The sequence below is a fragment of the Equus quagga genome, chromosome 7 (assembly GCF_021613505.1).
Source record: "Equus quagga isolate Etosha38 chromosome 7, UCLA_HA_Equagga_1.0, whole genome shotgun sequence".
Classification (NCBI taxonomy): domain Eukaryota; kingdom Metazoa; phylum Chordata; class Mammalia; order Perissodactyla; family Equidae; genus Equus; species Equus quagga.
This window is the reverse complement of record NC_060273.1, coordinates 43,228,137-43,252,353: the sequence shown is the minus strand read 5'-3', so window position 1 is coordinate 43,252,353 and position 24,217 is coordinate 43,228,137. Positions and strand designations below refer to the sequence as shown.

Genomic DNA, 24,217 nt, shown 5'->3' with positions numbered 1-24,217 from the left:
TAGGTGTAGATTATAGGTATAGATATAGATAGTTCTAAGAAGAAAAAAATTTAAAAATGGTAAAAACTTTAGGTGTTAGGTGTGCAGATAGTTATTAAACTTTTGTTTCCCATTTATATAATGATGATTACATAATTACATTTAACAAATTGCAATCACATGATATATTATATATTAATTACACAATAACAATTTTAACATCCAAATTCCAATAATCCTTTTAAACATTTAAAACCTTCTATTGAAAAACATAATCCTGTGAGAACCTGTATGCCTACAGGTGGTACAGGATGAAACAAACAACACACTTGACTGAGTCAGGATGGAGGTGGGTAAGCAGGAAACTCTAACAAGGTCATAGTAGAGATTATTTGTCTTTATACAGGGAAATACCCCAGGAAATATACACTGGCGGATAGGGCCTCTGCTGCATCTACAATTGCAGTATTTGCAAAGGAGAATATTGAGCAAATGACATAAATTATCTTGCCCTCTTTTTCCATAGTAGCCAAATCAACTCTTTTTTGTGGGGTAATTGGGAAAGAAAAATGAAAATTAAATGTTTCAGTGCATTTATGGCACTTGGAAATATCCCTTAAATATCAACTACATAGTGGGTTTTTTTGGTGTGTATTTATTTGTTTATTTTTGGTGAGGAAGATTGGCCCTGAGCTAACATCTGTTGCCAATCTTCCTATTTTTGCTTGAAGAATAATTATTTCTTAAGTGGAGACAATGTGTTGTCTGAAATGGATTATCTTGACATATGTACATACAATTTTTTTTGTGTCTTAACTTGTTTCTCAGAGGTATGGTGATGAATAGATCAAGTAGTGTGCTATCCAGGTAACTCTCCCCAGCCCCCTCACCCCACCGTGTCCCAACTCCATGACTAAAATTGGGCCATCAATCTATCAATGTGTTGTTTTTTTGGATAACTGATTTCTACCTTACTTAAAATATTTAATAAGAATTTACCTAAAACTAAAATATTTCCTCCTGCCCGGGTTCATTTTCATTATAACTGACATACACTAAGTTGTCTGTAACACATCAGGGATATATTGTCTTGGAGGAATCTGGGGAGAATAAGGAAATTGAGCAAATTGGAAGAAAGTGAGGCCACTGAAATTGGTTTTATATAATGGAGTTTCATAAAAATCCTCTTGGGATAAAAGGATCCTCTATTTTAAAGAAAAAATATTTTAATCTTACTATATTACACAGCAGCGTTTTGTCAAGATAAAATAGACAATTTTATAGATAGATTAGACAGATAATTACAGATATAGGGATATAGATTTCAGGAATAGCTAAATCCACCTGCACATTAAGGCCATAAAGAACTCCTCCATATTGTGATATAGCATGTAACACAGACAGACATAAGTGTAGTGAAATAAAAATGTGTATGAAGATCCCTAATAAACCACTACCTTAAAAAGTACCAGAATAGCATGAGGAGGGCAGGCTAAAGTAAAAGAATACGTCATAGACAGTATGCTCTTTGACATTGGTCTTAGCAGTATCTTTTTGAATATCTTGTCTCCTCAAGCAAGGGAAACAAAAGAAAAAGTAAATGGCTCTATGTCAAACTCAAAATCTTCTGCATGGCAAAGGAAACCATCAAAAAAATGAAAAGACAACCTATCAACTTGGAGAAAATATTTGTAAATCATATATCCAATAAGGGGTTGATGTCCAAAATATATAAATAAATCATACAACTCAACAACCATAAAACAAATAATCTAATCAAAAATGGGAGAGGATCTGAACAGACATTTTTCCCAATAAGATATACAGATTGCCAACAGGCAATGATGGTGAAAACATGTTCAACATCACTAATTATTAGAGAAATGCAAATCAAAACTATAATGAGGGGCCAGCCCTGTGGCTGAGTGATGAAGTTTGTGTTCTCTGCTTTGGTGGCCCAGGGATTTGCCAGTTCAGATCCTGGGTGTGGACCTAGCATCACTCTTCAAGCTGTGCTGAGGTGGCATCCCATGAAGCAGAACTAGAAGGATCTACAGCTAGAATATACAACTATGTGCTGGGGGCCTTTGGGGGGAAGAAGGAAAAAAAATTATATTGGCAACAGATGTTAGCTCAGGGAAAATCTTTACGAAAAAACAAATTATAATGAGATATCACCTCACACCCATCAGAATTGCTGTTATTAAAAAGAAAACAAATAACAACTGTTAAAATGTGGAGAAAAAGGAGCCTTTGTGCACTGCTGGTGGGGATGTATTCAGCTCAGCTACTATGGAAATCAGTGTGAAAATTTCTCAAAAAATTAAAAATAGAAATATGATATGATCCAGCTATTCCACATCTGGGTATTTATCCAAAGAATATGAAAACACTAATTCAAAAAGATATATGCACTCCTATGTTCATTGCAGTGTTATTCACAATAGCCAAGACTTGATAGCACCTAAAAGCCCATCAATGGATGAACGGATAAAGATGTGGTGTATAATTACAATGGAATACTATTCAGCCATAAAAAGATGACATCTTGCCATTTGCAACAACATGGATAGATCTTGAGGATAGTATGCTAAGTGAAATAAGCCAGACAAAGACAATTACCATATGAATAACTTATATGTATAAGATAAACAAAAACAAACACATAGATACAGAGAACAGATTGGTGGTTACCAGAAGGGAAGGGGCAGGGGAAGGGTGAAAGATGTTAACAGGCACATGTGTGTGGTGACAAATAAAACTAGACTATTTGTGGTGAACATGATGCAGTCTATACTCAAGTCAAAACATAATGATGTACACTGAAAATTTTTTTTAAAAAAGTGGTTAAAAAATTGTATCAATACTTCCTTAGAAAGAAGGAAGGAAGGAAGGCAGGAAAGAGAGGGAGAGAGAAAGAAAGAAAGGAAGGAAGGAAAAAAGAAAGAAAGAAAAGAAGGAAAGAAAGAGAAAGAAAGAAAGGAAGAAAGGAAGAAGGAAAAGAAAAGGGAAAGAAAAAAAGGAGGTGATTATGATTGCAAGGAAAATAGGGTCAGGAGTCTCTGAGCTGCAAGAAAGCAAATAGAAAAATAACATGTGTAAAACATTAAACTATAAACGTGTTTACAGGAAATCCACACTTTTCACATAAAACATTGCTTATAAGACTGTGATCCTGTCCTGTCCCCATGTACACACTTTCATGTGTCAGAAATACTGAACTACTGTTAGGAAAAATATTTTGAATGAATGGAATAAGAACCAATACAAATTTTGTTTAGGTGCAATGAAAAGCTACAGAAAAAAAAAATTACATGGTAAGCCAATTTCTTGTCATTGTGTACTACCTGTGTTGATTATCTGGTTACTATATTTTAATGCCATACTCTTTGAGAAAATTGTATGTGCTGTCTCTCAGAGTCCACCAGAAGCTGAACACGCTGTACATTGTACCATCACCATCAAACTGGGTTTAAAAGAATCTCCTATTGTCAAAAATTGCTTTTCACATCTCACTGCATCATGGAAACTCCCTTGTTTCCTCATCAAGATATCAGAAAAAATTCACATTTATATATTGAATTAAGTATTTATTAATTATTACAGTATTTTTGAGAAAGAAATACGAAGACTCCAGAGTTACTAAATGATCAGGATTTGAAAGGAGATCATACTAGAAACTGAATACTTGCAGCTTCATAATTCTGCCATATATATTTTTTTAATTCTTGACTTTAGTTAGGCTTTATTTGCTCTTGGTTTTCACCTCTATTATTCATATGATTAAGTATTTATATAAACATAAATGTTACATAAGCAATATGGCATTGTCATTTAAAATATTCAGAGTATTTCTGAAAATATTTGAACAACTAATCTGAAGAAAAGGGGATCTTGTTCTGCTCATGCATTGTCAATAGTAGAATGCACACAGAAGTGAGTCAGAAATCCTCATTTTGCTATGATTTGTCATAGAATAAAAGCATTATCTTTCAAATGTCACCCAAAGTATTTGAATACTGGTAAAATATGGTCCCACAAGAAAGTGTGTTTACCTGTAATGAAACCCCTGTCTCGGTTCCCCATGTGCTTCATAGCATAGAATAGTGAGAACAATTTCTGGATTCTTACTCATCCTCTTAGACTCCCTGAGGAAATACCCAGCAATTTTTTGATTGTCCCTGAAACATTTGAAAGCTTAACAGAATGCGTTGGGGGTGGGGGGGGGGGATTTGTGTTTATTAACAGTCCAGAACAATTTGTATTTACCAGCAAGTGAGTTAGATTTATTTGTTGGCTTCTGTATTACATTCCTACCTTTTACTCTGGATTAAAGTGAGTTAGATTTATTTGTTGGCTTGTGTATTACATTCCTACCTTTTACTCTGGATTAACTTTCTTTTTATCCCCCCATTTTGATGATTAATTTTTATGTCCATGTGGCTAGGCTTAGTACCTAGGTGTTTGATCAGACATCGGTATAGACGTTGCTGTTGTAGGGGAGGAAGATATTTCCTCTACCCTCTCTGGGTTCTTCTGGCTGGAGAATGAATTAGATTCACATGAGACAGAATAACAGGAGAAAATTAAACAAAGCTTTATAACATGTATACATGGGAGAAGCTCAGGCAAGCTGAGCAACTCACCAAAATGGCTGAAGCCACCACCTTAAATATCATCTTCAGCTAAAGACAAAGGAAGATGTTGGGAGTGGGGGAGAGTCAGTTACAGGAGGTTACCAGACAGGTGCAGTAAACAAAAGATTATTATGCAGATTTAAGTCCTTGCCTTCTGCATTGATTAAGAGTTTCTAGAGGGGCTGGCCCCGTGGCCAAGTAGTTAAGTTCGCGTGCTCCGCTGCAGCCAGCCCAGTGTTTCGTTGGTTCAAATCCTGGGCATGGACATGGCACTGCTCATCAAACCATGCTGAGGCAATGCCCCACATGCCACAACTAGAAGGAGGAACAATGAAGAATATATAACTATGTACCAGGGAGCTTTGGGGAGAAAAAGGAAAAAATAAAATCTTTAAAAAAAAAAAAGAGTTTCTAGAGATAAGATCATCCCCCCTTCTTCCTGGTACAGAGAGGGAGACACATTTACAGATGGAGATTTCCTTTACAATGTAATTGTTTCTTAACAAAGGGTAAGTAAACTCTGCTTTTCAGAGTTTCTTTCCTGTCTGCAGTTTATTAAAAGTAACCAGTCCCAAATAATCCTCATGCCAAAGAGACATATCTTAGGGTGGCCAATTCCCATTCCCCACATTGTGAAGATATTTTTTAGATGTGATTAAGTTTTAAATTGGTAGATTTAAGCACAGTTAATTCTCCCCCAGGATGTTTCACATGTGACTGAAATGTCCTTTTTACAATAGTCATGAGACTGCTCTGTCAGCGCAGCGATTGATGGACACAGCAGGTAGTAGCTCTGCTGTCTCGGTGGACACAGCAGGGTGGCAGGTCTGTTGTCTCGAGCTGGGTGGCCACAGGTGAGCACAGCAATCACTCTTAACCATGCCATTTGCAACAACATGGGTAATGGGAGCAGATTAGTGGTTACCAGAGGGGTAGGGTGTGTGTGTGTGGGGGGGGGGAGGGCAAAAGGGGCAAAGGGGCACATATGCATGGTGATGGATAAAAACTAGACTATTGGTGGTGAACATGACACAGTTTATACAGAAACTGATATATAATAGCTTACACTTGAAGTTTACACAATTTTATAAGCCAATATGGCCTCAATAAAATAATTAAACAAAAAAATAATCTAGGACACCTACCAATCCCTAAAGCCTAGATTTTTAATGTACTCAAGTTTCCTCCATCTCCCCAGGGCACAAATAGCCAGTGAGATTCCATTCCATACTGTGTAGACCAGCCTGTGTACACTACTGGCTTGTTCTTAACTCCACCTCTCTCTTTTCTTTTTTCTTTCTCTTCTTTTATCTTTTCACCTCTCTTCTTCCCTCTGATCTCCTTTCCCCTTTCCTTTTGTCCACCTCCCTTGCCCCCTCTCTCATTCTCTTTCTTCTTTATTTTATTCATCAAATATATATTAACACTTATTATATATGGGGCCCTATATCAGGCAACAGGAACACTATGTTAGAGTTTATGGTTGAATAGAGAGGTGAATATTAATAAAATGTTCACAAATTGTGATGTCTTCTATAAAGGTAAAGAAAAGAGAGATATAATAGTAGGTTCCAGAGACCTGGTCTGATCTAGAGTGTTTGAGAACACATTCTTAGTTTTAAAATTATATCTGAGAGGTAAGTTGAATTTACTAACTTACTCCCCTTTTCTCTTTTCTGTTTCATTTCTGACAGAGAAATCTCCTCATCTGCCAGTTGCTGACACATATGGCCCAATGTATTGTTTTTATACCTTCTTGCTATGCTACAATTTTCCCAATAATCAATAAAGATTCCCTGAAACTAGGTTTTGGACATGTATTTAACATTTAACAAGTCTAAAGATGTTATCAGTGAAAAGTTGACCTTGAAACTCCCCCATTGACTGGTGCCCCCATGGACATCTGTCTCCCTTGCCCTTCTTGCACATCCCCTGATTTGGGGCTGGCCTCCTCTGGAAACCCAGACTGGACTCAATCTCTCTGGCTTCCCCATCATTGTTTCTCTTCCTGTTAATTTTTCACTAAGTGAAACAAATCAAAAATCTTATTAAAGAAAATTTCCAATGTCACTGATGTACTTACTATATTCTAAGGCAACAAAGTATATTTTAATCATAGTTTTAGTAGCAAGGTATGATTTAAATTCACCATAGTAAGTCTGTTACCGAACCTGAAGTGAGTTCGCTCACCCATTGCCCAGCAAGCCAATCTCTGACACCAGGGGTGGTGGAAGAAAGTAGGAATTTTACTTTTGCACAGTGCCTGTATCTCTTTGCGGGATGAGATAGTCCAGGTGCTTGTCCTTGACGGTGTCTGTCTCCATGGAGGATAGTGGATTCTGGAGCCAGGAAGACAGAGAGTAAGCAGGGAATGAGTGTTTTGGTTTTAACCCCATATATGCTGGGTTTAATGTGGGGAAACTGATATCAGGGTCGGTATCAAGTCATGTCATGAGGGCTGGCCTGGAAAACTAAACCAACTCTTGATTTAAAAAATGAGATACTGGGGGGTCTGACCCCATGGCCGAGTGGTTAAGTTCCTGCACTCTGCTTCAGCGGCCCATGGTTTCACCAGTTCAGATCCTGGGTGCCAACCTAGCACTGCTCACCAAGCCATGCTGAGGTGGAGTCTCACATAGCACAACTGGAAGGACATAAAACTATAATATACAACTATGTACTGGAGGGCTTTGGGGAGAAGAAGAAAAAACAATAAGAAGATTGGCCATAGATGTTATCTCAGGTGCCAATCTTTAAAAAAATTTTCATTAAAAAAATGAAGTATTGTGGAGAGGCATTTTGAGGTCCACTAACCTACAATCAAACCTCAGGTTCTCTTCACCACTGTCCTCTCTTCCATCTCTTCCTTACTTTGCCCATTAATTCTTACAGCTTCAGTTTGTACCTCTACACAGATGAGTCAAAGCCTAGACTCAAGTGCAACTTCTCTTCTGAGCACCAGACACACTTTCTGCAGCCTGGGGTGTGTCCCAGCCTGGGATCTCCAGAATGTTTCCCAGACACTTATGGGAATTTTAATAAGGAATTCCCTGGAGATTGGGGGTGAGAAAAAGGAGGAGAAATGAAGGCAGGTACCTGAGGGGTACTATAGATATTAAACCAATTTGCTATTTTTCCTGTTTAACTTGAGGGGTGACTGAGAGGTCTCAAGGATTTGTGAACTTGTTTTCCAGAGGATTTATGAGCTTGTTTTGCAGAAGGAAGAGAATATCTTTGGAGAGGTCGTGATCACTGAATGGCTAGCTCTCAGCAGCCCTGGAAGCCCGGAAGTCAGATTGCCCAGGGACTAATTGGGAATGACTCATTTGTTTCCCCAAAGCTCCTCCTGCCAAGTCCCTTAGCTCCATAAAACCCTCCTGTTTCTGTTCCTAGGGAGCTAGTTTGAGGGAACCCAGGCTCCCACCACTCTTTTTGACAATTCAAATAAATCTTTCTCCACTTCTAAGCACCAATGTCTCACTGTTGGCTTCCTGTGCATCAGGCACACAAATGAGATTAAGAGGTTCATTATCAATTTTGGCAAACCAGTCAGGAGTCTTGTGCCTATGGCTGGACGGCCCTGGTGAGGGTTCCAGTGGTTGGTGGTTCCCAGGAGCTGTGGGAAAGACTTTGCCTGGGGGATGTCCCCTCCTGCTCCTCCCTCCATGCCAGTATCTGCCACTCTAGGTGCAATGCACCCTTGGACTGGAGAAACACTTTGGACTTCGGTCGTTGTGTGTGAGTATGTATTTGTCTTATATGTGAGTCTGTTGTCAGTTGAGTTGCCATGACATGTGCAGTCGTGAATTCCCTATCTCTCCATTTGCTTTTTGTGTGAGTGATTTATTGGAAAGGAGAGTCTATCATTTGGGAGAGATCCAGGGTTTTCTTGGACTTCACCTTCTGTTTTTGTCATGCAGGAGTAGATTTTGCATTTGCTTGGTGAGTCAATACAACATTCCCAGTTGTCAGTCTCTGTATCTCCACTTGCATTTTGAGTGTGTGAAAGCAGACCCCCTCTTTTGGGAAAGATCCAGGGGATTGTTGTACTTTACCTTTTGTTTTTGACCTACAGGAGTCAGGTTTGTCTTTGTGTGGGTGTGTTTGTCTTTTGTGTGTGTGCTTGTTGGTTTGATTGAAATGGGCGTGTCTTCAGAGTTATTGGTAGTGGCAGTGGCCCAGAGGGGAAGGCAGTGTGGATGGGAAAGTGGTGAGGAGGGCAGAGAAGGGCAGCCCAGTGCTCCCTGCCCTGTCATGGTGGTGATGGGAGGGGTGGCCTGAGGGCAGGCGGGCTCCTCTATGCTCAGCCAAGCCTGGCTCAGCCCAGGGGCCATGAGCAGCAGTGGTGGTGACAGTGGTAGGAGAGGTTGGGTGCCCAGTCACTTTGCTGTGGGCTGCACATCAGGCTGGGGTGGAAAGAAATATGTCCCTGGGTCAGAATTTCACAGGCCTGATGAGAGGGCTGTGCTGGAAACTAACACTGAATGGAATCCCAATAACCCTGTCAAATAAAAATGGCAAGCAATAGGATATATTGGAATATATGAGGAAGCTATTTTGGTGTAAACCTAATTCGGCCTGACCTTGTCTTTCCAAAAGGGTCTGAGCATGCATTGTATATCTGCTTTAGAGATTCCCCATGGCAAGAGCAAAAGGCCCTTGAGATAAAGGTGCAACTTCCCTCCCCCTCCCAACATTGGCGTCTCCCTAAGGATTAAGCATCTTTCCTTAGGCTAGGAACTGATTGCTGCGCTCACCTGTGACCACCCAGCTGGAGACAATAGACTTGCCTCCTGCTACTCCCACCAAGATAGCAGACTCTCTACCTGCTGTGTCCATCAAGTGCTGTGCAGACAGGGCAATCTTGTGACTATTGTGGGAGGGACATTTCAATCATATGTGAAACACCCTCTTTGAGGGTATATAACTGCCCTATGTACCCCCACTTCTTTGGAGTGCTCTGTTCCTTTGTGGAAAGACTCTCCTGGGTTATAATCCTAAGATTTAAGCTCAGAATAAACTCACCCAAATTTTCATTTATAAATTGGTTATGGATTATTTTTGTCGACAACCCTGATGATCAAGAAAGGCAAGGATATTTTTGGAGTCTGCTTTTGAAAGCCACACAAATAGTAAGCCAGCCACCTATTAACTGGTCTAAATTAGGAACAGTCCAACAAGGCCCTGAGGACAATCCCTCTGTCTTTCTTTCCAGAGGCTATGGGACTGCCTTGGTCTATATACCCTGAGGCCCAGGGAAGTACAGTTAATACCTATTGTTGGGGCCCAGGGCAGACCACCCCAAAGTATCCCACAATGGCATATTGATTATTTTGAATTGAAGTTACTTGTGAAGCTAAAAGGGCTTTGTTGACAAAAATAATCCATAACCAATCTATAAATGAAAATTTGGGTGAGTTTATTCTGAGCTGAAATCTGAGGACCATGGCCCGGGGCCTTTCTTCCTGAAGGAAGAAAGGGCACCAAAGAAGTGGGGTGCACAGAGTGGTTATATACCCCCAGAGAGGATGTTTCACATAGGATTAAAATGTCCCTTTTACAATAGTCGAGAGACTGCTCTGTTGGCACAGCGATTGATGGAAATAGCAGGTAGGTCTGCTGTCTCAGTGAACACAGCAGGGTGGCAGTCTGTTGTCTCCAGCTGGGTGGTCACAGGTGAGCTGGGAGGTGAGTGCAGCAATCAGTTTCTATCCTAAGGAAAGATGCTTAATCTTTAAGGAAATGCCAACGTTGGGAGGGGGAGGGAAGTTGCACCTTTTTCTTGTGGGGACCTAGAAATGGCCACCCCAAGATATGTCTCTTTGGCATGAGGATTATTTGAGGCTGATTGCTTTTGATAAATTGGGATGGGGAAGGAGGCTCTGAGGAGTGGAACTTGCTTGCCCTTTGTTAGGAGACATTTACATTGTAAAGGAACTCTCCATCTGTAAAGATATCTCCCTCTGTACCAGGAAGAAGAAAGGGAACGACCTTCTCTCTAGAAACTCTTGATCAATGCCAAAGGCAAGGACTTAAATCTGCCTTTTGTTTACTGTACTTGTGTGGTAATCTCCCATGATTGACTCCCCCCTCCCAGCATTGGCATTTCTTTAAGGATTAAACATCTTTCCTTGGGCTAGGAACTGATTGCTGCGCTCACCTGTGACCACCCAGCTCAAGACAATAGACTTGCCTCCTGCCATGTCCATCAAGCGCTGTGCAGACAGGGCAATCTTGTGACTATTGTGAGAGGGACATTTCAATCATATGTGAAACACCCTGTTTGGGGGTATATAACCACTCTGTGCACCCCACTTCTTTGGTACCCTTTCTTCCTTCAGGAAGAAAGGCCCCGGGCCATGGTCTTCATAAAGCTTTGTTTAATTTTGTCTTGCTATTCTGTCTCATGTGAATTTAATCCATTCTCTGGCCAGATGAACCCACATTAGGTACAGGAAAAGTCTTCCTCCCCTACAATCTCAAGGGCCTTTGTTCTTGTCATAGGAAATGTATATACAATGCATGCTCAATGGCCACAGTCAGGCCCTTTTGGAAAAAACAAAGTCAGGCCGAATTAGGTTTATACCAAATGGCTTCCTCATATACTGCAATATATCCTATTGCCATTTTTATTTGTCATTTTCCCCTTTTGATCTCTAATCTTTCGATAGAAAGCATTTATGATCAAATATTGTCCCTTGGTGCCAGGGTGGTTGCTGCCTGCCCTGGGTCCATCATGTCCTTCGGTGCTAGGCTTTTATCTCATTTATTTGCCTAGTCGTCCACGTTGGGGGGAAATGGTGGACAAGCATAGAGTTATATATATTAACAGAGGAAGCTTTTCATATGTCATGTAATTTCCAATTAATTTTAGATTGTTGCACAAACATTGTATATGTGCTTTTCTATGACACTTAACATTTACATTGTATATGATTCTAGACAAGTACAGTAACAATAATAATTCAACATATTTGAAAGGATTAGTCTGAAATGAATTCTTAGTCATAGTGCCAATCAGGAACGGAAATTTGTCCAGGGTTATGAGACAGATCGACCATCTCAAGCCATCAAGCAATCATTACTTTAGTTTGTATGCGGCTCTTACAACACTGAGTAAAGAAAACAACAATTAGTTTGAATATTATGACCAGTACAAGGATTCCAATAAGTAATAGAAATAGGAATTGCAATCCAGATTGAAAAAGGGAACAGATAAGGGAGCCAACCAAACAAATCAAACTGGGTGTGGGATCACTTAAGTCATTCACCCACTTCTTCATGTGCTTTAGCAGAGATGACACATTGGAAGATTCATCATATATAAAAACACAGCATTCAGTCTGAATGATTGTCTGTGTACCACCTTGGGATGCAGTAAGAATATCTAAAGGCATTCTGTTTTGAAGGACAGCCCTTCTCATTAAAGACATTTCAGTATTTGGATAAGGTTATTCCTGCTTGACTATCATTAAGGGCTTCTTGAGTAAATTTAGTCAGAGCTTCTATATGTAATAATGACATCTTTTAGCCCCAAAGAAGAAGCACATATAGCTGCAAATATAGCCATACCAGTGGAACACTGAATGAGCCCATCTGGCCTTAAAGAGAGGGAGGTTGGCAACAGGTTTTAACTCAGCCTGACTCCTTCCCTGCTTTTAAAGGAAACTCAGGGTGCAGTGTTTTAGCCATCCAGGCAGTAGCCAAGGCCAAAGATTTGTTCCACATAACCATTGAGTTCCATTAGGAGTCACTAGGTAAATGCCTGGCCTTCAAGTCCAGTCTGTTTCAAATTAATCCCTTTCTTTAAGTATGATAGTATTCCAAACAAATTATAAAATAGGTACACAGTTTAAGCATAACAAATGTTTAAGTGAGGAGGTAGAAGGTTGGGAATACAGGCCTGGTCCGGAGTCTCGGGACAGCTGTCTACAACAGATGTCATTTTCTTCTCCTCCTGGTTTGGTCCTTTCCAACAGGGCTGCAAACAGTCTTATTTGATGTCTGTTTCAATAAATAAATTCTTCAGATTACAGTCCATGATCCTTAAGTTCTGGGAATTCTCTGTGAAAGAATCAGCTACGAATCTTGCATTTCTTTTAAGCACCACAATAAGACCATGACAACAATGTAATATATCCCTTAAGCAAAGCTTGTTCCTATATTTCTTCATCTAATTGCATAGGCTGTTTTATTATTTCAAAAGGAGACAGCCGATGTTTACAAAAAGTATAGATCTAAGATTAAGGAGCACTAGCACAAGAGCTTTTGGCCGTGAGAGAGTAAATGCTTCTGAAAGCTTGCCAATTAAGTTTTGGTTGTGCCGTTAGTTCTTTTTACCAATCCTGAGGATTGAGGATGGTAAGCACAGTGGAAATGCTGCAATATTTGCCAAACATTACAAATAGATTTGAGTTCCCAGTCACTGTGTAATTGACCCTCTGACACTCCCACTGAGGTCCTTAGTCGCCTAAGGACACCTTTTGGTGAAGGCCAGGAGGAGCAAGTGTCCCTTTTCTTTGGAGCTGAACATGTTCAGTCTCTCATTTCTCTATCAAGCAGTTTGTTCAGACTTTATAAACACAATTCTTTCCAATTTAAAGCCAAATTAAAAAGTTAGCCTTCCCCATTCACTCCCGAGTTCCTCTAGGCTCCTCTGGCCTAGGAACTTCCCTCTATGTTTTTCTCCACCTAGGAAATGTACTGGTACCCCCCAAACCTCTAGTCTTAAGACCTTACCCAGCTCATATAAACTCTTGGACCGTCAACTTAAAGTAAGGAGGTCCGGGTTTCAGGAGAACTCACCAGGGTCACCTGAAGAATGCAGTGATCTGGGGAACTCAATGGGCCCTTATTGGTACCAAATGCAGGTTCAGTGTAGATTCCAGGTGGCCTCCAGTGGGTTTCTCTGAAATCCTGCTGTGACTACACCAAGAACTGTTGACGAAAATAATCCATAACCAATCTGCAAATGATCATTTTGGGAGAGTTTATTCTGAGCTGAAATCTGAGGACCGTGGCCCAGGGCCTTTCTTTCCAAAGGAAGAAAGGGCACCGAAGAAGTGGGGTGCACAGAGTGGTTATATACCCCCAAACGGGATGTTTCACATAGGATTGAAATTTCCTTTTTACAATAGTCACGAGACTGCTCTGTCGGCACAGCGATCGATGGAAACAGCAGGTAGGTCTTCTGTCTCAGTGAACACAGCAGGGTGGCAGTCTGTTGTCTCCAGCTGAGTGGTCACAGGTGAGCTGGGTGGTCACAGGTGAGTGCTGCAATCAGTTCCTAGCCTAAGGAAAGATGCTTAATCTTTAAGGAAATGCCAACATTGGGAGTGGGAGGGAAGTTGCACCTTTATCTCAAGGGCCTTTGTTCTTGCCATAGGAAATGTATATACAATGCATGCTCAACGGCCACAGTCAGGCCCTTTTGGAAAAAACAAAGTCAGACCGAATTAGGTTTATACCAAATGGCTTCCTCATATACTCCAATATATCCTATTGCTTGCCATTTTTATTTGTCATGCCCCAAACCTAAGTTTTTCTTTGTCCTGTCAATTTTTCACAAATTTATGTTTCTTGGTGTAAAAGATATATATCCTGCCTGTTTTATTCACTCTATGAACATCATTTCTTTATTGTCTCCAAAAGGTATGTAGTAAACTTGGTTTTTTTCCTGTTAATCTTGTCTTGTGTCAATTTTACTATTAGTCCAGCCATAAGAGCCCAAGAATGGAAGAAAGGGGATTTTCCCTGCCCTGACACTATTTCTTATCTCAAAGTGCTCCAGACATCCATAGGAAGCTCCAAAAGTTGGTTATATTTCCTGATGACATAAAAGAGGTACCAGAAAAAGGAGAGACCAAAAGACTTCTGGAGTTCTTGACCTGTGAAATAGGATCAAAACACAGAAGCATTCTTTTCTGTATGTATCAGACTGCCCTGTTATCCCTCTAGGGAAGGACATGTTATCTAAGTTAGGGGCCCCAATGAGCTGGGAACAGAATAGAGATCCAAGCCCCTAAAACTAGGGGAATTAAGCTCACGGCCTTATTGCAAGATACACCAGTACCTGAGAAAGAAGAGGTTCCCCTATAACTGGCCCTGGTGAAATACTATCCCTTGAAGCCAGAAACCATAAGAGGACTCTTTCTTGTAACCAGTAGGCTTTTGAAATAGGGATTGATCAGGAGATTCCCATGGAACACATCCATTTTACCCATTAAAAGGCTGGAAACAGGGGGACATACATTTGTTGAAGACCTTAGGGCTATCAATGCTATAAAGTGCTGGATTTAAAAGATGCTTCTGGATCCTCATCCCCCACCTCTGCCCAGGTGAGTTCTGATCACCCTGCCCTGCCTTCAGCAGGAATTCTGATAGGTTGGTGTGATATTGTGATTTATAATCAGAAATACCTTCATTTCATTTCTGGCACAGAACTCCTAAAACCCTTGTAATTTATGATATAAGAGCCATGGGGCATCTTTTGTTATAACAATTATCTTTGTTCTCAGTTCCTGAAATAACTTCAGAGTAATAAAGGTGAAATGGGTGTCCTTGGTTATCAATAATGAACCCCTTTCAACTACACCTGAATTTATGGAAATAAGGTGACTTTTGGAAAGCCCTAAGGGGGAGCTGGTAGCCTTGGGAACTGATTGTGTGATTAGAGGGTTGGAACTTTTGGCCCCATCCCCCCATCTCTCTGAGATGGTGAGAGAGACTGAAGATTGAGTTTAATAGGGGGTTCTGAGAGCTTCTGGGTTGTGAACACGGGGAGACTGGGGGAGAGTGGCATTCCCAGAGAGAGCTTGGGAGCTCCACATCCCTCTCCCACATATCTTGCTCTATGCATCTCTTCCACCTGGCTGCTAAGTAAAGTGTTTTCCTGAGTTTGGTGAGCTGTTCTATCAAAATAGTTTAATCAAATCCAAAGGAGGGGGATCATGGGAACCTCTGGTCTGTGGCCAGTTGGTCAGAAGCACAGGTGACAAACTGGACTAGTAATTGGTATCTAAAATGGAAGGCAAAGAGTAATCTTGTGGGATCTCATGTTATCTCTAGGTAGATAGTGTCACAAATATCTAAAAGCACTGTTCAATACTTAGGGTTTGAACTGTCAGAATCCCAGAGAACCCTGCTCCCAGACAGGAGAGAAGCAACCACTCAAGTTGCGACTCCTACTATCCATCGACAATTGCAGGGATTTTTTTTTAGGAATGAGAGGCTTCTGTCAAATTTGGATACTCAACTTCAGATTAATTTAAAAACCTTTATTTGAGGCCTTAAAGGGAGGAGACCTCCAGCCTTTGATGTGGATACGAGAGTGCCAGAATGTGTTCAATCCTCTCATTCTCTTCTTTCCCCCCTTCCCCTCTGGTAATCACCAATCCAATCTCTGTTGCTGTGTGTTTGTTTGTTGTTGTTTTTATCCTCCACTTAGGAGTGAGATCATACAGTATTTGACTTTCTCCCTCTGAATTATTTCACTTAGCATAATGCACTCAAGTTCCATCCATGTTCTCACAAATTGCCAGATTTCATCATTTTTTTATGGCTGAGTAGTATTCCATTGTGTGTATATACCGCATCTTCTTTATCCATTCATCCCTTGATGGGCATCTACGTTGCTTCCAATTCTTGGCTATTGTGAATGGTGCTGCAGTGAACATATGGATACAATTATCTTTATGCATTCTTGTTTTCATGTTCTTTGGATAAATACCCAGCAGTCGAATAACTGGATCATATGGTAGATCTATTTTTAATTTTTTGAGGCATCTCCATACTGTTTTCCATAGTGGCTGCGCTAGTTTGCATTCCCACCAGCAGTGTATCAGTGTTCCCTTCTCTTCACATCCTCTCCAACACTTATTGTTTTCTGCCTTGTTAATTTTAGCTCTTCTGACCAGAGTGAGGTGATATCTCATTGTAGTTTTGATTTGCATTTCCCTGATAGTTAATGACGTTGAACATCTTTTCATGTGTCTGTTGGCCATCTGCATATCTTCTTTGGAGAAAAGTCTGTTCAGATCTTTTTGCCCATTTTTAAAATTGGATTGTTAGAATTTTTTCTTGAGATGTACAAATTCTTATATTTTGAATATAATACTTTTGATATGAACCCCTTATCTGACATATGGTTTGAAAATATCTTCTCCCAGTTGCTAGATTTGCATTTGGTGATGCTTTCCTTGGCTGTGCAAAGGCTTTTTAGTTTGATGTAGTCCCATTTGTTTATTTTTACTATTGTTTTCCTTGCCTGATCATGCATGATACTTGAAAACATGCTACTAAGACTGATGTTTAAGAGCATACTATGTTTTCTTCCAGAAGTTTAATGGTTCCATGCCTCACATTCAACTCTTAGTCCATTTTGAGTTGACTTTTGTGTGTGGTTTAAGATAATGGTCCACTTTCATTCTTTTGCATGTGGCTGTCCAATTTTCCCAACATCATTTATTGAAGAGACTTTCCTTTCTCCATTGTAGGTTCTTGTCTCCCTTGTTGAAAATTGATTGCCCATAGATGTCTGGCTTTATTTCTGGTCTCCTGATTCTGTTCCATTGTACTGTTTGTGCGTCTGTTTTTGTGCCAGTACCATGCTGTTTGGGTGACTAATAGCTTTGTAGTATACTTTGCAATCAGGGAGTGTGATACCTCCACCTTTCTTCTTTTTTCTCAGGATTCCTTTGGCTATTCAGGGGCTTTTTTTGTTCCATGTAAATTTTAGGATTCTTTGCTCAATTTCTAAGAAAAGCGTTGTTGGAAATTTGATGGAGATTGTATTGAATCTGTAGATTGCTTTAGGAAGTATAGACATTTTAACTATATTAATTCTTCCAATCCAAGAGGATTAAATATCTTTTCGTTGCTTTGTGTCTTCCTCAATTTCTTTCAACAATGTTTTGTAGTTTTCAGTGTACAGATCTTTCACCTTTCTGGTTAAGTTTATTCCCAGGTGTTTTATTATTCTTTTGCGATTGTAAATGTGATTGTATTCTTAATATCTCTTTCTGCTACTCTGTTGTTAGTGTATAGAAATGCAACTGATTTTCTTTGTTGATTTTGTATCCTGCAAATTGACTGTATTCGTTTATTATTTCTAAAAGTTTTTCAGTGGATTCTTTAGGGTTTTATATATATAAAATAATGCCATCTACAAATAGTGACAGTTTTGCTTCTTCCTTCCTAATTTGGATCCCTTTTACTTCTTTTTCTTGCCTGATTGCTCTGGCTAAGTCTTCCAAGACTACGTTAAATAAGAGTGGTGGGAGTGGGCATCCTTGTCTGTTTCCTGTCCTTAGAGGGACTGGTTTCAATTTTTCTCCATTGAGAAAGATATTAGCTGTGGGCTTATCATATATGGCCTTGATTATGTTGAGGTACTTTGCCTTTATACCTATTTTATTCAAAGTTTTTATCATAAATGGATGCTGTATCTTGTCAAATGCTCTCTCTGCATCTATTAAGACGACCGTGGGATTTTTATTCTTCATTTTATTAATGTGGTGTATCATGTTGATTGATTTGTGGATGTTGAACCATCCCTCTTTCCTGGAATAAAGCCCATTTAATCATAGTGTATGGTCTTTTTAATGTATTGCTGTATTTGATTTACTAATATTTTGCTGAGGATTTTTGCGTCAGTGTTCATCAGCAATAACTGCCTGCAATTTTCTTTTTTTGTGTTGTCCTTGTCTGGTTTTGGTATCAGAGTGATGTTGGCTTTGCAGAATGAGTTAAGAAGGTTGCCCTTCTCTTCTATTTTTTGGAAGAGTTTGAGAAGGTTAGGTATTAAGTATTCTTTGACTGTTCGGTAGAATTCAGCAGGGAAGCTGTCTGGTCCTGGACTTTTATTTTTTGGGAGGTTTTTAATTCCTGTTTCAATCTCCCTACTGGTGATTGGTCTATTCAAATTCTCTATTTCTTATTGATTCAGTTTTGGAGGGATGTGAGCTTCTAAGAATTTGTCAATTTCTTCTAGTTTATCCAATTTGGTGGCATATAGGCTTCTGTAGTATCCTCTTATAATCTTTTGTATTTCTGAGGTGTTCATTGTAATTTCTCCTCTTTCATTTCTGATTTTGTTTATTTGAGACTTCTCTCTATTTTTCTTGGTGAGTCTAACTAAAGGTTTCTCAATTTTTATCTTTTCAAAGAACCAGCTCTTGGTTTCATTGACTTTTTTCCCTATTTTTTCTTAGTCTCCATTTCAGTTATTTCTGCTCTAATTTTTATTATTTACTTCCTTCTACTGATTTTAGGGTTTATTCATTCTTCTTTTTCCAGTTCCTTTAGGTGCACTGTTAGATTGTTTATTTGGGATTTTTCTTGTTTGTTTAGGTAGGCCTGTATTGCTGTAAACTTCCCTGTTAGAACCAATTTTGCTGTATCTGATAGATTTGGGCATGTTGTCTTTTCATCTTGATTTATCTCCAGGTATTTTTTGATTTCTTCATTCACCCAATCGTTGTTCAATAGAATTTTGTTAAATCTTTTGTTTAATCTTGGCTTTTCTGATTTTCTTCCTGTAGTTGATTTCTAGCTTCATACCTTAGTGGTCAGAAAAGATGCTTGGTATTATTTCAGTCTTCTTAAATTTATTTAGACTTGCTTTGTGGCCTAATATGTGATCATTCCTGGGGAATGTTCCATGTGCATGTGACAAGAACGTGTATTCTGCAGTTTTTGGATGGAATGTTCTGTATATATCTAATAAGTCCATCTGGTCTAATGTGTGGTTTAAGGCCAATGTTTCCTTATTGATCTTCTGGTTGGATGATCTGTCCATTGGTGTAAGTGGAGTGCTAAAATTTCCTATTATTATTGTGTTGCTGTATTTCTCCTTTTATGTCATTTAATAATTGCTTAATATATTTAGGTGCTCCTGTGTTGGGTGCATAGATATTAAGAAGTGTTATATCCTCTTGTTGGATTGTTCCCTTTATCATTGTGTAGTGCCCTTCTTTGTCTCTTGTTACAGTTTTTGTTTTAAAGTCTATTTTGTCTGATATAAATATTGCTACCCTGGCTTTCCTTTCTTTGTCATTTTCATGGAATATCTTTTTCCATCCCTTCACTTTCAGTTTGTGGGTGTCTTCAGGTTTGAAGTGTGTCTCTTGTATGCAGCATATATATGGGTCTTGTTTTTTTATCCAACTGGCCACCCTATGCCTTTTGATTGGAGCATTTAGTCCATTGACATTTAAAGTAGCTATTGATAAGAATGTACTTACTGCCATTTTGTTACTTTTTTTCTGGGAGTTTTAGTAGTTCTTCCCTGTCCCTTTTTTCTTCTCTTGCTGTTTTCCCTCATGGTTTGATGGCTTCCTTTAGTATTATGTTTGGGTCCCTTTCTCTTAATTATTTGTGTATTTATTATCGGTTTCTGGTTTGTGATTACCATGAAGTTTATACATAAAATAATCTATGTATATAGCAATCTATATTGAGTTGATGGTCTCTTTAGTTTGACCTCTCTCTAAAAGCTCTTCTCTTTTACTTATCTCCTCCCATATTTTATGTTTTTGATGTCATATCTAACCTCTTATTTTTTGTGTGTGTATCCATTACCCTCCAATCATCGAAAAAGGGAATTTTAGCATTTTTTTCTTTTGACCTTCATATTATATTCATAGTTTGTTGATCTGCTACCTTTATTGTATTTTTGCCTTTACCAGTGGTTTTATCTCTTTTTTCTTTTTTGATAATTTTATAATTTCTATTGGTGGTCTTCTCTTTCCCACTTAAATAAGTCCCTTTAGCATTTCTTGAAATACTGGTTTCTTGGTGATAAACTCCTTCTGTATTGCTTGTCTGGGAAACACTTTATCTCTCCTTACATTCTGAATGATAACTTTGCCGGACAGAGTATTCTTGGCTGTAGTTTTTTACTTCCAGCCCTTTAAATAAATGTATCATGCCACTCCCTTCTATCCTGTAAGGTTTCTGCTGAGAAGTCAGCTGCCAGCCTTATGGGGTTTCCTTTGTGTGTCACTTGTTGCCTTTCTCTTGTAGCTTTTATGATTCTCTCTTTCTCTTTAATTTTGGACATTTTAATTATAACGTGTCTTGGTGTGGGCCTTTTTGAGTTTATCTTGTTTGGTGCTCTCTGTGATTCCTGTACTTGGATGTCTGTTTCTTTCCTTAGGTTAGGAAGGTTTTCAGCTCTTATTTCTTCAAATAGATTCTCTGCCCCTTTGTCTCTCTCTTCTCCTTCTGGAACACATATAATACGAATGTTAGTGTACTTGATGTTGTCCCAGAGTACCCTTAGATTGTTGTCATTCTTTATAATTGTTTTTTCTTTTATCTGATTAACTTGGGTGATTTCCTCTAGTCTTTCATTCAGCTTGCTTATCCATTCTTCTGTATCATCTACTCTGCTGTTGAGTCCCTTTAGTGACTTTTTCATTTTCAGTATTGTACTCTTCATTTCTGATTGGTTCTTTTTTATATTTTCCAATTCTTTATTGACATTCTCACTGTGTTCATCTATTCTTCTCCCAAGATCAGTGAGCATCCTTACGACTTTTTGCTTGAACTCTTTGTCAGGTAGATCGTTTCCTTCTGTTTCATTTTGTTCTTTTTCTGGGGTTTTGTCCTGTTCCTTTGCTAGGAACATATTCTTTTGCCTCCTCATTTTGCCTCTTTCCCTGTGCTTACATCTAGGTATTAGGTGGGTCAGCTACATCTGACCTTGTAGAGGTGGCCTTATGTAGGAGAGATCTTTGGAGACCCAGCAATGTGCTTCCCTGTTTTCAGCAGTTCCAAATGTTCCAAGAGTGACCTCTATGTGGGCTACAAGTATTTCTGTTGTGGCCAGGTTCCTCTTGCTGCAGGTGCCGAGGGAGTCTAACCTGTGCTCCTGGTCAGCTGCTTGAAGTCCTCTGCTGTATGAGGATGCTACAGACCCTTCAGTCAGTTTACTGGGCTTGGGGAATCCCAGCACAGTTGGTTGCAAAGTCTAATAGCACATTCCTGTTGCAGTTTTTTTCTGTTAAGTGGGTAGGCTCCCAGGGTGGCTGGTTGCTAGGCTCAGGGGCTTACAACTGCTGTAGGCCTCTGGCCTGCAAGACTATTGTCAGTCCCCTCAGGATTGCAGCTGAGTGGGGCTGGTCCCAGGCATGGGAGTACACAGTTGTTTCAGGCTTTGGAAGGAGATGTCAATCCCCTATGTGGCTGCTTGAGAAGCACAGATTTTCTGCCGCTGATAAGCCCCATAGCCCACAGGTCCACACTCACTGTTAACAAAGTCCTGGCCCCATGGACACTCCCAACACCTTAAAACAGACCCATTTGCCCCATTCAGAGCCCCACACACACTCCACCAATGCCCCACACTCTCCACTCACTCCTCATGCATGCCCTACCCAACGTCAGTGGACCCACTTGAATACCTGCAGAGGATCCAGGCACAGAGTCTACACAGGCTGAAAAGTTGCCCAAGAGCTTACTGTTGGGTGGGGCCAGTCTCCTGGGTGAGCTGCCTGCCCTGGCTGAGCTGGATTTATTTTACACTCTAATTGGCTGAGCAGACCCTGGGCTAATAGGCCAGAGGAAAATCTCCAATGGCTTCTGCCAGCACCTGTGTCAGCAGGCCTGTACTAAGTCAAAATAATGGCTGCTGCCAATATCTCAGTCCCTGGAGAAGTCTCGCATGTCACCGAGATGCACCCAGAGCCTTTCAGGTGTGTCTCTTTTCACCAAAGGACTTTCCACCTTTCTTTCTGGTGACTTTAGGTTGCTTTCCAAAACAAGTGAGTTTGAGTGTGGGCCTTTTAAGAGCTGGCTTTTTTCTGCTTCTCTCTGATAGGTTTTCTTGGGATATTCCTCATTGTAGTTAATAGCCAGCAAAGCCAGGTATTATGACACTCATTTCAGTTGTGCTGAGTCTGAAGGATGCTTGTAGTGTTAATGTTCCACTAGTCAGGTCCCCCACTCCTCCAGGGAAGGCTGCATACCTTAGGGCTGCTCCCACCCAGTGTGAAGCTCTGCAGCTCATGAAATTGGTTTCTTTCTCTCCAGGCAGGAGTTTCTGCCTCTTTCACCTCAGTCAGAAATGTCTCCTATTGCAAGGGTTCCTTTAACCCAGTTTTCAGTTCTCTGTCAGGGGTAATTTTTCCAAAAATAGTTGTTACTTTGTTGTGCTCATGAGATGAGGTGAGTTCAGAGTCCATCTACAACACTGTCTTTCACCACTCTCCTCAGGAACATTCTTTCAATAAATGTGAGAGAGTGCCTGAGTGAAGGCCAAGAACTGGAAAGATTGAAAAGGCAAATATCAAGATGATCCTTAAGAGCTAGAAGCAAGGGTTTTTCCTACCAGTGTACTCTACTTGAATGGATGTTATAGATATTCTCTCACAGCTAGAGTGAGCTGTGTTACATCTCTTCTAGAAATAAAACCTTCCACACCTACCAGGAAGCAGAGTTCAGGAGGAGCATCCTTCCAATACATGTGAGAGAGAGCCTGAGTGAAGGCTGAGCAATGTGAAGTTTGGCAAGGCAATTATCAAGAGGACCCTCAAGAGCTAGAAGCCAGAGTTTTTCTCCACAGTGAATATTCCTTAATTGGATCTTATAGATATTCGATCCCAGCTATAGTGACAGGTTTAAAAGCTCTCACTGGAAGATGTCTACAGCTCCTGGCAAGCTCTGCTCAGCAATATTCTTCCTTGATCACTTCAGAGTGAGAGCCTGTGTGTAAACTTGAATGTGAACATATTAAAAGTCACTTATGAAGATGATCCTAAAGAGCTGCCAGCAAGAGACTTTCTCAACACTGTACTCTCCTTGAATGGATGTTAAAGATTATCTGTCCTACAATGAATGAAAAGATTTAAAACTCTTCTCGGAAAAAAAACCTTAACACCTACTCGGAAACAGAGTTCAGGGGCAACATTCTTACAACACATGTAAGAGGGAGCCTCAGTGAAGGACGAGATCTGCAAAACTGAGAAGGCAATTATCAAGGTGATCCTCAAGATCTGTAAGCAAAGTGATCTCCACAGTGAATATTGCTTGTGTGTATGTTGTAGATACTCCCTCCCAGCTAGAGGGAAATGTTTTACAGCTCTTTTTGAAACAAAAAGTTTAACACCTACCAGGAAGCAGAGTGCAGGAGGAAACTTCTTACAATACATGTGAGAAAGCCTGAGTGAATGCTGAGGGCTGCAAAGTTTGAAAAGGCAGATATCAAGATGATCCTCAAGAGCTGGAAGCAAGAGTTTTTCTCCAAAGTGAATATTCCTTGAATGGATGTTCCAGGTATTCTCTGCCAGAGGGAGAAGCTTTCAATCTCTTCCAGAAACTAAACCTTTAACATCTATCAGGAAGCAGAGGTCAGGAGAATCATTCTTAAGCACATGTGAAAGCGAGACTGAGTGAAAGCTGAGAATTTCAAAACATGAAAAGGCAATTATCAAGATGATCCTCACGAGGCAGAAGCAAGAATTTTTCCCAACGCTGTGATCTACTTGAATGGGTGTTATAGAAATTCTCTCCCAGCTGTAGAATGTTTAAAGCTCTCCAAGTAAAAGGTCACTCCCTGCTCCTGGCAAACTGACCACAGGAATCATTTTCTTTCACCATGT

General features: G+C 40.0%; 1 pseudogene; it reads right to left on the bottom strand.

Moving 5' to 3' along the window:
• Positions 1-24,217, bottom strand: part of LOC124242588 (olfactory receptor 8K3-like) — a 67,649-nt pseudogene that overhangs the window by 1,437 nt on the left and 41,995 nt on the right.